Below are 14,774 nucleotides of genomic sequence, written 5' to 3' on the forward strand. Positions count from 1 at the left end.
TAGTTACACTCAAGCATAATAAGGTATGAAAAATGGAGAGGTAGGGAAAAATCCCGTAGCTATAAAGTCATTGTCAATCATGAACATTCTATAGTGACTATTTATGCAGTTAGGCTTTTATATCTCAGCTAATACAGGAAGTAAGCTGACACCCTAAGCTAGTAAACATTGCAAAAAGATCCTGAACATTGAATCCTATAATATTTAAGGTCTATGGCAGCTAAAATAGTACTTTCTAATTTTTGTCAGAGTATTCAAGATGTTTCAGAAAGAATTAATAATATTTAAATGGATATTGAAGTGATTGTTTAAAAACTGATATGTAAATATTTTAAGTTAGGCCTAACGTTCTAATTGCCTCTATATTTATCTGCAATTTATTTACTTATTCTCATACTTGCTAAATTTGGAATGAAACTTGACAGCTTCCTTTGGATGATTGGTAACTATAGCAATTGGGAGGGTAATAAAAAGTAAATATGAAAGTGGCTGTATCTGTTAAGCAAGTCATTATAAGAACTGGTGTTACAAATGACTTGTGCTAGCTAGTGGTGGGCTTTGTCAGTGGTGGGATTACACACTTTTCATACAGTATTTTACTCACCCATTTTAGCCATTTTATCCTCTTCTTTGCATATGAATTCTTAACTCAGAAAGAATGCCTTTGGGACAGCAGTGAGAAAGAAAATAAATGTAATAGTGCCCCATTACTAAAAATTACATATAATCTGACTTGTTAGTTTTTCCAATCCTATTATAATCTGAATCTAACCTACCTTTGGATATTATATTTCTGCTACTCTCTACATGTACCTTACACACCAGCCAAACCAGACAACTTTCTGTTCTTAGAGGTAGACCTACGGGCCTCTGAGCCTTTGTGCACTTTATTCCACCTTCTTAGAAATCATTAAGATACATTTACTCAGCCCGTGGCAACCACCAATCTACTAGGAATTTCTAGGAATTTGACTTTTAAATTCCACATATAAGTGAGATAATGCAGTATTAGTCTTTGTCAGACTTATTTTACTTAGCATAATGGTGAGTATAATTAATAATATTGTATTAAATACTTGGAAATTACTAAATGAGTAGACCTTAAATGTTCTCACCACACACACACACACACACACACACACACACAACTACATCAGGTGATGGATGTTAATTAACCTTATTGTAGTAATGATTTTACAATACATGTATATCAAGTTATCAAATTGCACACCTTAAACTTACACAGTATTATATGTCAATCATACCTCAATAAAGCGGAGGAAATATCACTTACGGACCAATTCATAACTCACTTTTCCGTGATGATTTCCTTGACTCTCCAGTAAGAAATGACTCCTATATTTTCAAAACAAACACAACACAAGGCAGTTTACAAGCACAGATTCTGGAGCTGGACAAGTCACCTAACTTTTTTAAGCCTCAATACCCTTGTCTGTTAAATGGGGGAAAACAACAGTTTCAACAAATGTTTGTTTTGAAAATTAATTTAGATAAAAGTTACCATGCTTATGATTTTGGTCTGGGTTTATCCCATTTAGCTTTAAAGCATAATTGTTTGTTTTAATATTTATCTCTTCTGGTAGTTTATAAGCTCTTTGAGATTGGAAATTGTATTTTTTCATCTCTCTATCCACAATAGTTACAAAAAAATGGTGGATTTTCAATGACTTTTTTTTTTTTTTTTTTGGTACATGGATGAAACAGTGAATGAACTCTGAATTCTATATCTATTCTCACAATAGTTCATCTTGTTTTGGGGTAAAAGTAACAGTAGTAAGAACAGCAACTGTGATATGAGGACAAATGAGAAATTTGCCTGTCAGGGCATCAGGATGGATATATCTGGTTGTGACTTATTGGGGTAAACTTTGGGGTAGCTTCCATTTTTCCTCTTCCTAAGTGCCTGCTTCCTAAGCTTTTCCTTTTCTTTCTTTCTTTTTTTAATAAAGAAAATTCAGGTGGGTCTTTCAAGCCAATAATGAGGGTAGAGAAAGCACAGCAAAAGAGGTTGCCAACCAAGAAGATTCACAGGGAACCTCCTACTGGGGGAGTATGTGAAAGCCATATGAAGCTTTTAGCCAGACAGAGGCTGAGTTAGTTGAACAAGCACCGCTCATCTCCTTTCAGACTTTACTCCATTGCACTAAACTAAACTCTGCCTTGCTCCTTTGAATTTACACCTAGAAACCAATACTGAATGTTGTCCTTATTGTTAGCCAAAACACACTGATATGTATCAAATATGAAATCCATGTGAATATAATAATCATCTTTTTTTATATGATTAGTGATTAAAAGTTTGCAAAATTCTGTAATTATTTTTAACATGTATACCTGATTTTGTCCCAGGAGAATACATCTCTAATTTGATCATGAAAATTAATCGTAAACGGTTATGAGACAGATTTTTTGCTTAGTTTCTTTGTAGATAGACTCTATTTCTGTTGTGTGACTGTAGAGTAGAAAGGTGCTACTATATTCCTAGAGTCTGTTTTGTCTTTACTCTCATTTATGATTACTTTTATCAGAAGAGTAAACAGGCCTGCCTTAGAACCCACACGCTCCAGTAGTTATTAGGGCACTCCCAGAGAATTGCGCATAAGATTGGAAAAGTAAGAATAAAAGCATGCTATGTTTTAGTTGTTATTTGATATACTATTTTAAAGGTACAGATTAAACCCCACTCATATTGAATTAAATCATTAATTTATCATATGTAGTAAAGCTTGCTTAGAACATCCATAGATACTTTAAATCTATGTTCTAAGTAAATCATGCCGTGTTTCAGCACACAGGTAGTAACAAGGAATATTTGTTTTTATGCCATTCTTTCATAACCATGTGTATGATGTATAGTATGTGATGGTTAAACTATTAGGGACATCCACTGTATTTGTATAGTTCCTTTCAGTGGTTATTATGAAGTCTCCAATTAGTGCTCCTATATTTATCTACTGGCATTTTAGAATAAAGTTCACATGATGCACGTCCTTCTCGTAAACATTGCCTTTGTTCACATATAAAAGAGAAAAGATACCAGGTAACTTTTACCTTTACCTCCTAACTTTCTAAACCACTTAATGTATTGTTGTAAGAATCTCTTTGGAGACTGTGTGCTCCCTCAGGGCTGGGGCCATGTATTGTTCACCACTGAATACACAGACTTATATATGTATGGTAGATATACGAGTATAATAAGTAATCAATAAGTATTTGTCAAAAGGAATTTCCTAAATGAATGTAGTTTGTTGCTTTAAGGAATTAACTTATGTTAATTACCCCTCATAATGCATGGTGCCCTTTAGGAATACTGGCTGGGTGAGTATTCTGTAAGTTCTGTGGCAATAGGCAGAACTCATTTCCTAAAACGTGCAGCAAACTTACAGGTGGAAATTACTGCTGGGTGTTCAATATATGCGTCCGATACTACGCGAAGTGCTTTACATGGATTCTCTTTTTTGATGCATATATCTACCCTACGGAGGACTTTTTTTTTTTTTTTTACCTCAGATTACAAATGAGGAAGTTGAGATATAGTTGAGTTATGGTTTAGCTATTGTTTAGTACTTGCCAACATCACAGCTAATCAAGTGATTGATCTTGATTTCAAAACAGGCAAGTCTGACTTTATAACCTGAAGTCTTAGTAGTCATTATGCTCTACTGCTTTTTAAATAGACTCAGAAAATGTAAATTCTGTACAAGAAAACCAGGTGGGAATCATGTACTTCAAACCCACTCACTCATTCAGTCAATAAATATTTATCATGTAGCTACTCTGTGAGGTTTTTCAACAATCCCTTGCTGGAGTTTCAAAGCTGAAAAGAGGAAGAGCTTCTGTCCTCAGCATGTTCACAGAGTTTTAGGGGGTGATTCTAGATCATGAGGACTATGCTAAGGGTTGGAACAATGGACAGTGCAGTCACCTTCAAAGGATTCACCAGCCTACCCAGGTTGGCCTGGGATTGCTTAGTAGAAGAACTGAGGGATTTTCTCAGAGGATGAGCAGGGTCTACTAGGAATACAAGACTGAAAGTGTTCTAGGCAGAGAAGAACAGCCTGGAGAAAGATGCAGGGGTGAGAAATAGTAAGGTTTAAGTGTTTGGGGGAAGTGGTATAGCAAAAACATAGCACGTGAGCAAAAAAAGGTCATGAGTTCACCAAAGCCATTATGTTCAAGCTCATTCATACTGCTTATGGACCACATTGGAAAAACTGGTCCTCTGAGAGTCAAACATGTCAGCCTTGCCTCATGATGTGAGCTGTTAGAAGCTCAGGGTAAAGATATTCTCATAGACGTCATCAACATGGCGGCGTGAGGTGAGCCTCTGTAAATCTCCTCTGGAATTTACAACAAATGGAACAACTATAACTCCACAAAGGACTCCCTGCACAGCAGACAGGCAAGACGAAGAGGCCCACTACTGAATTCACATAAAGGTGGGCGAATCGCGCAAGCGGGGGAGGAGGGAAAGGAGAAGTGCGGAGACGGAGCGGCACAGGTGCAGGATGCAGACCTAGCTTAGTGCTCCAAGCTTGCTGCATCCCAGAACTATCGCAGCTGCGGGAGAGGGAAGAACTTGGATTGCTAGGGCTCCGTTTATGGCCCACAGGGCTGAGGGGACAGCATATAACACAGCTGAATCCAACACTCACGGCAGAGACCTCGGAGAAAAGACTGAGGGAAGAAGGCTGAAAACAGTGGTTTAAGCCCTCACTGCTGAGCAGAGAACGGAAGCCTTAGGCACTGAGATAGCCGCCCCCTCCTTACCCTCCCACAGCTCGCCCAACAACCACCTGCCCGGTGCCAGAAACAGAACAGTAGCAGTGTCAGATCAAAAGAACAGAATATTTGCTGTTCTGAGAACTGTGGACTCCCGACACAGATTCACAGCCCAACTAGTTCCGGCAAAGGAGAGGGTGGAGAGCTTTGGAAGGAGAACCAGCTGTGATGGTGGGTGCCACCATTGCTCTGGGCCACCTATCACAATTCACTGCACCCCTGTCCCCACCTATCTAGGAGGATGCCTGTAGGAGTAAACAGAACTGCTGAAACATATGGGTTCTGAATCTGGTGCAGGAAGAGCTTTGGAATTTCAAAAGCTCTCCGCATACCCACAAGGACACTGCGCCCTGTGACCCAGGCTAACTATTAACAGAGGAGAAGCCCATTTCCCAAGGAATCCCCCCATTGTGTGAGAAGCTGGAATAGTGCAGAGAAAACATAGCACTACCATATGAGAGAGAAAAAAAAAAAAGGCAGCAGTTGGACAGAAAATAAAACATTCTACCAACAAGTACTGGAAAACAAAAAAAAGACCTCTTCGTATTAACCTGTTGCAGAAGCCACTCCTATAGAGGTCTGGGAAGAGAAATAATAAATCAGTAATTGCCATGAATAACCAAGGCAACAAGACAGCTCAGAAAGAAAGTTAAAAGTCTCCAGAAAAGGAACTTAAAGATATGGAAATATGTGACTTAAATGACAGAGAATTCAAGATTGCAGTTCTGAAAAAACTCAATGAGATGAAAGAAAACACAGAAAAGCAGTTGCATGAACTCAGAAACACAATCAAAGAACAACATGATCATTTTACAGAAGAGATTGAAATTTTAAAAAAGAACCAAACAGAATTTCTGGAGATTAAGAACTCAATAGAAGAAATTAAGAATGAAATAGCCAGCTTAGGTAGTAGAGTTGACCAGATGGAGGAAAGAATCAGTGACATCGCAGATAGAAACCTGGAAATGACACGGATGGAAGAAGAAAGAGACTTGAGACTTAAAAGAAATGAAAGAACTCTACAAGAACTTTCTGACTCCATCAGAAAGAGCAATATAAGAATAATGGGCATACCAGGAGGAGAAGAAAGAGAGAAGGGAACAGAGAATATATTCAAACAAATTGTTGATGAGAACTTCCCAAACTTGTGGTCAGAACTGGATCCTCGAATCCAAGAAGCAAATAGAACACCTAATTACCTCAATCCCAACAGGCCTTCTCCAAGGCACACTGTATTGAAGCTGTCTAAAATCAATGACAAAGAAAGAATCCTCAAGGCAGCCAGGGGAAAAAAGACGGTAACCTACAAAGGAAAGCCCATTTGATTATCATCAGATTTTTCAGCAGAAACTCTACAAGCCAGGAGGGAGTGGAACCAAATATTCAAACTATTGAAAGAGAGAAATTATGAGCCAAGAATAATATATCCAGCAAAGATATCCTTTAGATATGAAGAAGGAATAAAGACCTTTCCAGACATACAGAAGCTGAGGGAATTTTCTAATACACGACTTGCACTACAAGAAATACTAAAGGAGGCTATTCGACCACCATCAACAGGGACGATTTGTGGCAACTGAAACATAAAAAGGGGGAGAGTAAAGGCCTGAACTGGAATATGGGAATGGAGAAAGTAAGCATGCTGAAGAAAATGGAATACTCTAAATATCAAACTTTCTTTTACATAAACTTAAGGGTAACCACTCAAAAAAAATCCAGAACTTAAATATATACTATAATAAAAGAAGAAACAGAGGGAAACATCATAGAATACCACCACACAGAAATAATAGACAACAACAAAAAGGCAAAGAAACAATGGAGGCACAGCCTTATCAGAAAACTAAAGATAGAATGACAGGAAATCCTCACATATCAATAATTACCCTAAATGTAAATGGACTGAACTCACCAATAAAAAGGCACAGAGTAGCAGATTGGATCAAAAAACTAAACCCAACCATATGCTGTCTCCAAGAGACGCATCTCAGCTACAAGGACAAGCATAGACTCAAAGTGAAAGAGTAGAAATTGACACTCCACTCTCTGGTTTCCAGAGAAAATCAGGTGTAGTCATACTGATATCAGATGAAACAGACTTCAGGGTGAAAAAGGTAACAAGAGACAAAGATGGACATTTCATAATGGTAAAGGGGACTATACAATAAGAAGACATAACAGTCATCAATATTTATGCCCCCAATCAGGGAGCACCGAAATATACCAAGCAACTACTAACAGAACTAAAGGGAGAAATTGACCAAAACACAATTTCTAGGGGACAATACTAGGGGACTTAAATACGTCATTGACAGCTATGGATAGATCATCCAAACAGAAAATAAATAATGAAATAGCAGCCCTAAATGACACATTGGATAAAATGGACATAACTGACATATATAGAGCACTTCATCCTAAAACATCAGACTATACTTTTTTTTTCTAGTGTACATGGAACATTCTCAAGGATAGACCATATATTGGGACATAAAATCAGCCCCAGCAAATTTAAGAAGATTGAAATCATACCAAGCATATTCTCTGATCACAAGTCTTTGAAATTGGATATCAACTGCAAAAAGAAAGCAGGAAAAAACACAAATACATGGAGATTAAACAATATACTTCTAAAGAACGACTGGGTCAAATAAGAAATTAGAGGAGAGATCAAAAGATACATAGAAACAAATGACAATGAAAATATATCCTACCAAAAGTTTTGGGATGCAGCGAAAGCAGTTTTAAGAGGGAGATTTATATCATTACAGGCCTATCTCAAGAAACAAGAAAAATCTGAAATAAATAACCTCACGTTACACCTTAAAAAACTAGAAAAAGAAGAACAAATAAAACCCAAGATCAGCAGAAGAAAGGAAATAACAAAAATCAGAGCAGAACAAAATGAAATAGAGAACAAAAAGACGGTAGAAAAAATTAATGTGACAAAGAGCTGGTTCTTTGAAAAGATTGACAAAATTGACAAAGGCTTGGCTAAACTCACTAAAATAAAAAGAGAGAAGACACTAATTAACAAAATCAGAAATGAAAAAGGGGAAGTTATCATGGACACCACAGAAATACATAGGATCATCCAAGAATACTATGAAGGACTATATGCCACCAATTTCAATAATCTAGAAGAAATGGACAAGTTCTTAGAAATATATAGCCTTCCTAGGCTGAACTATGAAGAACTGGAAAATCTAAACAGACCGATCACCAGTAACGAAATTGAATCAGTCATCCAAAACCTTCACAAAAGCAAAAGTCCGGGACCAGATGGCTTCACTAGTGAATTCTACCAAACCTTCAAAGAGGATCTAATACCAATCCTGCTCGAACTCTTCAAAAAAATTGAAGAAGAGACAGTACTCCCCAACTCATTTTATGAGGCCAACATTACCCTGATACCAAAACCTGGTAAGGACAACACAAAACAAGAAAACTACAGACCAATATCTCTGATGAATACAGATGCAAAAATCCTAAACAAAATTCTAGTAAATCGAATACAACAATGCATTGAAAAGATTATTCATCACGACCAAGTGGGGCTCATTCCCGGAGCACAAGGATGGTTGTGCTCCGCAAATCCATCAATGTGATACATCACATAAACAAAATAAAGGACAAAAATCACATGATTATATCAATTGATGAAGAAAAAGCATTTGACAAGATACAACATCCATTTATGATTAAAACACTTAATAAAATAGGTATAGAAGGAAAATACCTTAACATAATAAAGGCCATATATGACAAGCCCTCAGGTAATCTCATAATTAATGATGAAAAACTGAAGCCCTTTGCTCTACGTTCAGGAACACGACAGGGCTGTCCCCTATCACCTCTGCTTTTCAACATAGTGTTGGAAGTCCTTGCCAGAGCAATCAGGCAAGAGAAAGAAACAAAAGGCATCCAAATTGGGAATGAAGAAGTTAAATTGTCACTCTTTGCAGATGACATGATGCTATATATAGATAACCCTAAAGACTCCACCAAAAAGCTATTAGAAACAATCAACGAATACAGTCAAGTTGCCGGCTACAAAATCAATGTACAAAAGTCCATTGCATTCGTATATACTAACAATGAAATCTCAGAAAAAGAAATACAAAAAACAATTCCTTTTGCAATTGCAGCAAAAAGAATAAAATACCTAGGAATAAATTTAACCAAGGATGTGAAAGACCTATATGCTAAAAACTACAAGACATTTTTAAAAGAAATTGAAGAAGACACAAAGAAATGGAAAGACATTCCGTGCTCATGGATTGGAAGAATCAACATAGTTAAAATGGCCATATTACCCAAAGCAATATACAGATTTAATGCAATCCCCATCAAAATCCCAATGGCATTTTTTAAAGAAGTAGAACAAAAAATCATCAGATTTGTTTGGAACCACAAAAGACCCCGAATAGCCAAAGCAATCTTAAGAAAAAAAGAACACAACTGGAGGTATCACACTCCCTGACTTTAGCTTGTGCTACAGGGCTACAATAATCAAAACAGCATGGTATTGGCAGAAAAACAGACACATAGACCAATGGAATAGAATTGAGAACCCAGAAATAAAACCACATAAATATGGACAGATAATTTTTGACAAAGAAGCAAAAAACATACAATGGAGAAAAGACAGCCTCTTCAATAAATGGTGCTGGGAGAATTGGATCGCCACGTGCAAAAGAATGAAACTGGACTGCTATCTGTCACCATGTACCAAAATTAATTCAAAATGGATCAAAGACTTAAGCATAAGACTTGAAACAATAAACTGCATAGAAGAAAACATAGGTACTAAACTTATGGACCTTGGGTTCAAAGAGCGTTTCATGAATTTGACTCCAAAGGCAAGGGAAGTAAAAGCTAAAATAAATGAATGGGACTATATGAAACTTAAAAGCTTCTGCACAGCAAAAGAAACCATTGACAAAATAAATAGGCAACCAACTGAATGGGAGAAGATTTTTGCAAACAGTGCCTCCGATAAGGGGCTAATATCCAAAATATACAAGGAACTCATGCAACTCAACAACAAAGAAGCAAACAACCCAATTGAAAAATGGGCAGACGACCTGAAGAGACATTTCTCCAAAGAGGACATACAAATGGCAAATAGACATATGAAAAAATGCTCAACATCCCTAATCATCAGAGAAATGTAAATAAAAACCACAATGAGATATCACCTCACCCCAGTCAGAATGGCTGCCATCAACAAGACAAATAGTAACAAGTGTTGGAGAGGCTGTGGAGAAAAAGGAACCTCATACTCTGTTGGTGGGAATGCAGACTGGTGCAGCCGTTATGGAAGGCAGTGTGGAGGTTCCTCAAAAAATTACGAATAGAATTACCATATGACCCAGCAATCCCTCTCCTGGGTATCTACCCAAAAAATCTGAAAACATTTATCCATAAAGACACGTGTGCTCCAATGTTCATTGCAGCTTTATTTACGGTGGCCAAGACATGGAAACAACCAAAATGTCCTTTTATAGATGCATGAATAAAGAAGTTGTGGTATATATACACAATGGAATACTATTCAGCAGTAAGAAAAGATGAAATAGGACCATTTGTGACAACATGTGTGTATCTTGAGAGTATAATGCTAAGCGAAATAAGTCAGACAGAAAAAGCAGAGAACCATATATTTCACTGATATGTGGTATATAAACCCAAAACAACAAAAGAACAAGACAAAAAAATGAGAAACAAAAACTCATAGACACAGACAATAGTTTAGTGGTTACCAGAGGGTAAGGGGGTTGGGGGGCGGGAGATGAGGGTAAAGGGGATCAAATATATGGTGATGGAAGGAGAACTGACTCCGGGTGGTGAACACACAATGGGATTTATAGATGATGTAATACAGAATTGTACACCTAAAATCTATGTCATTTTACTAACAATTGTCAATAAACTTTAAAAAAAAACTTTAAAAAAATTATTAAGGGATCCATACAAAAAAAAAAAGACATTCTCATGCATCTATAAAAATGTTAGTTTGCCTCCCCTTGAACTCAGTGTCCTCCCACAGATATAGTTCACGTTTGGTTTCTTACATTAGTTCTGTAAACAATTTTAATTAATTGCGCTAGCAATTCCAGGTTGACCGACAAAAAGAAAAAAAATTCAGGCTTCATGTTGATGGTAAAGATGATGGATGCTCCCTTCTGTCTGAATAGTGTTGCCAGGCATGATTGATTTCATAATAGGTAGGTTTCCTTTCAATTCTAGTGACAACTGTGGAAAGAGTTGGCAAGGAGATTATGAGAGTGGTACTCTATAGCAGGTATTTAACAAAGACCGCCTAAAAATCAATATTAATCCTTTGCTGGCAGCTGAAAATTTTAGACAACTTAAGCAGACGAATGGACCATAATGTCAGTCAGTATTAGTCTATTCATTGGCTCACTCTTGGACTAAATGAGAACTGTTGTTGATTAAAAAATCTATTCCAGGGATGCTATCACACATGTTAAATAGTTCTTATTCTCCCCTGGGGCCTGACAGTGTTCCTCCCTTAGCCTTTTTAGGTCTGTCTTTAATCCCATCAGTTTCCAAGTAGCTCAGTGCTTCTCCTGTGGGCAAATTCTTACAGGTCTTTTGGAGTGCCAGGGTTTCAGTCGCCAACTTACAGGAGCAGGTGACCATGTGGAGCCTTCCCCAGGAAGAGGGACCAAGACAGTCCCTCTCCCACAAACACCAGAGACAATCCAAAACTGTGACACCAGCAGAGAGATATCCGATAGACCAAATCAACCCTCAGGCCTGGCCTTGTGGCTGGATTTCTTATCTTCATCTGTGCGTGTTAGTAGAAGAGGTGTCAGGAAATAAGGAAATTTAGCAAAGAAGGAACTGCGTACTTTCTATATTTCGTACCTAGTAAAAGTATCCTGGGATTTTATGATAATTTACTTAGTCTATCTACTTTGGAGATCTGCAGGAACAGGTATTATGTTAGGTCTTATGTTAGGCTTGAGACTGGCTAGTGGTGGAATGCTTGGAGAAATGAACTCTGAGCCAGTCAATCTCTCAGGAAACAGAAATTGCCTGTGGTTTTCATGATACTTGCACCTGGTTAGTAGTAAGACACATGCCTGAAGTATCCAGAACAACTGGGAAGGTACAGAAGATATTAAGACCACCCATGTGAGTGGTAAAGAGCAGCTCCTTGATGAGCATGCTGGAATATTTATGACCATCAAGGGGAGCTGTTCATCTTTGTGGGAACTTGATGGCTACGGAAGCATCCTCTTTAACTGGCAGTGCTGTAGTGTTCCCTGGTGAGAACAGCATCTTTATTTAGGTATCTCCTTATGTCTTTGATCTACATTAATGGAACTTATGTTTTTCCTCTGTCTTGTTATGTCTTTCCATCAATCAGATCTTTGTAATTATTGTGACAATGCCCGAGAACCTCAGTTTACAAAATTATCCTTTTTGTGTTACTGATTGGAAAAGATCTAGAAAATTGGGAGTTTTCTCAAGGTTCCTTTGATAAGAAAGGGAGGGAGGGAACTCTCCACGGCGTAATCCCCTGCAAGACTCTACAGTGTTAGAGTGAAACGACATAATTCAAATTTATAACAGGCTGTTATTCTAGGAGTCAGATTCTGATGTCTACTTCACATTCTATGAGAAGCGGATTCTTGGTCTCTTTCTCTATTCTTCTGAAGAGAGCAAACTGAAATTTTCAAGTAGGAAAGCTTACAGAATTGGACGTCCAAAAACTGGCTGGAGGTTTATTTAATTACAAAGAAACTCTAAAATGGGTGCACTGTTACCAGGTTTAGAAAAAAGTGTGAAGTAAAACAAGTTTAACTCATTTATTTCTTACCACCATAAGGAAGGCATAAGGCTAGATATGTTACATTGTTATTTTGTTCTATACTCAACTTTTGAGAGCTTGGTATTATATCAAGTTAGATGAGGTCATTAGGACCCAGATCACATTATTGGTGAGTAATGAATTTATTCAGATGTCCCTGACTCCCAAACTGGTATACTTTTCAATGTATGTACCATACCCCACTTAAAACTATTCTAGGGTATGAGCAAGGAAAAATAAATTAAGAAGTCCTCTTTGATGTTTCCTTTGCTTTCACACCTGACATCTACACATTTACATGTAGAGTCCAATCACCTCTCTATTATGCTGCTGCAATCTATCAGCATCTCTTTCTTGGGTTATGCGGTATCCTCCTGACTGGTCTCCTTGTGTCTACCCTCGTCCTCATATTGTCTAGCTTGACATACTGTGGTTCCCTGAAAATAAGACCTAATGCATCTTTTGGAGCAAAAATTAATATAAGACCCGGTCTTATTTTACTATAATATTTACTTATACAATATAGTATAAGACCAGGTCTTATATTAATTATTGCTCCAAAAGGAGCATTAGAGCTGATGGTCTGGCTAGGTCTTGTTAAGCTTCTACTGTAGAAGCTTAAATGGATTTTTTAAAATGTCAGATCAAATCACCCCTCAGCTTAAAACTATCCAGTAGCGCCCTACTTCATTCAAAATAAAAGGCCATTATAGTTCACCAAAAGCAGTGGAGTACAGAACTCCAGGTCTCCATCCTTTCACAGAAGTGACTAATAACCTGGCAAAAATGGTCAGAATCAACTTTTGCAGAACTCTGGAATCTAGTCATAAACACAGCAACTAAGGGAAATGAATGAAAAAAGAAGCTGCTACAATGCAGTAAGAAAGAGCAGTGCCATTTTTTAAAAATAAACTTTATTTTTTAGAGAAATTTTAGATTTACAGCAAAATTGAACAGGATGTATAGAAAGTTCCCATTTAACCCCGGACGCCCATATACACAGCCTCTTTCACTATCAATATTCTGCACCAGAGAAGTACATTTGTTATAATCCGTGAACTTACATTGACACATCATTATCACCCAGGGTCCATGGTTTATATTAGGGTTCACTTTTGGTGTTGTATAGTCTATGAGTTTTAACAAATATCCACCAGTATGGTATCATACAGAATAGTATGATACCCTAAAATCCTTTGTGTTCTGCCTACTCATCCCCCCTTCCCTATAACCCCTGCTGATCAATTATCTTTTTGTAGTCTCCATAGTTTCACCTTTTCCAAAATATCATATAGTTGGAATTACATACATAATTCCATGGAAGCCTTTTCAGAGTGGCTTCACTCAGCATTTGGTTTTAAGCTTCCTCCATATTTGACATCTGTATCTTTGGTGATTTGTCTGGTTAGATCTTTTGTCTGTTTAGATTTTTAAATCAGTTTGTTAATTTTTTTATTACTGAATTTTAGGTGTTCTTTATATACTTTGCATAACAGTCCTTTATCTCATACGTCTTTTGCAAATATTTTCTCCCAGTCTGTGGCTTGTCTTCTCATTCTCCTCACAGTATCTTTTATGGAGAAGAAATTTTTAATTTTAATGAAGTCCGACTTATCAGTTATATCTTTCATGAATCATATATTCAGTGTTGAATCTAAAAAGGTATCACTACACTCACGGTCATCTAAATTTTTCTTGTTTCTCTTCCAGGAGTTATATAGCTTTGCATTTTACATTTAGGTCTGTGATCTATTTTGAGCCAATTTTTGTGAAGGATGTAAGGTCTGTGTCTATATTCATTTTTTTTTTTTTTGCATGTAGATGTCCAATTTTTTCCAGCACCATTTGTTGAAAAGACTGTATTTTCTCCAGAATATTGCTTTTACTCCTTTGTCAAAGATTAGTTGACTATATTTAAGTGGTTCTATTTCTGAGCTATTTTGTTCCATTGATCTATTTGTCTGTTTTTTTTTTTTTCACCAATACCACACTGTATTGATTATCATAGTTTTATAGTAAGTTTTGACGTCAGGTTCTGTCAATTTTCTGACTTTGTTCGTCTTTTATGTTGTGTTCGGTATTGCGGGTCTTTTGCCTCTCCATATAAACTTTAGAATAAAGTTGT

This window comes from Rhinolophus ferrumequinum, chromosome 12, assembly GCF_004115265.2.
Source record: "Rhinolophus ferrumequinum isolate MPI-CBG mRhiFer1 chromosome 12, mRhiFer1_v1.p, whole genome shotgun sequence".
In the NCBI taxonomy this organism is placed as follows: Eukaryota; Metazoa; Chordata; class Mammalia; order Chiroptera; family Rhinolophidae; genus Rhinolophus; species Rhinolophus ferrumequinum.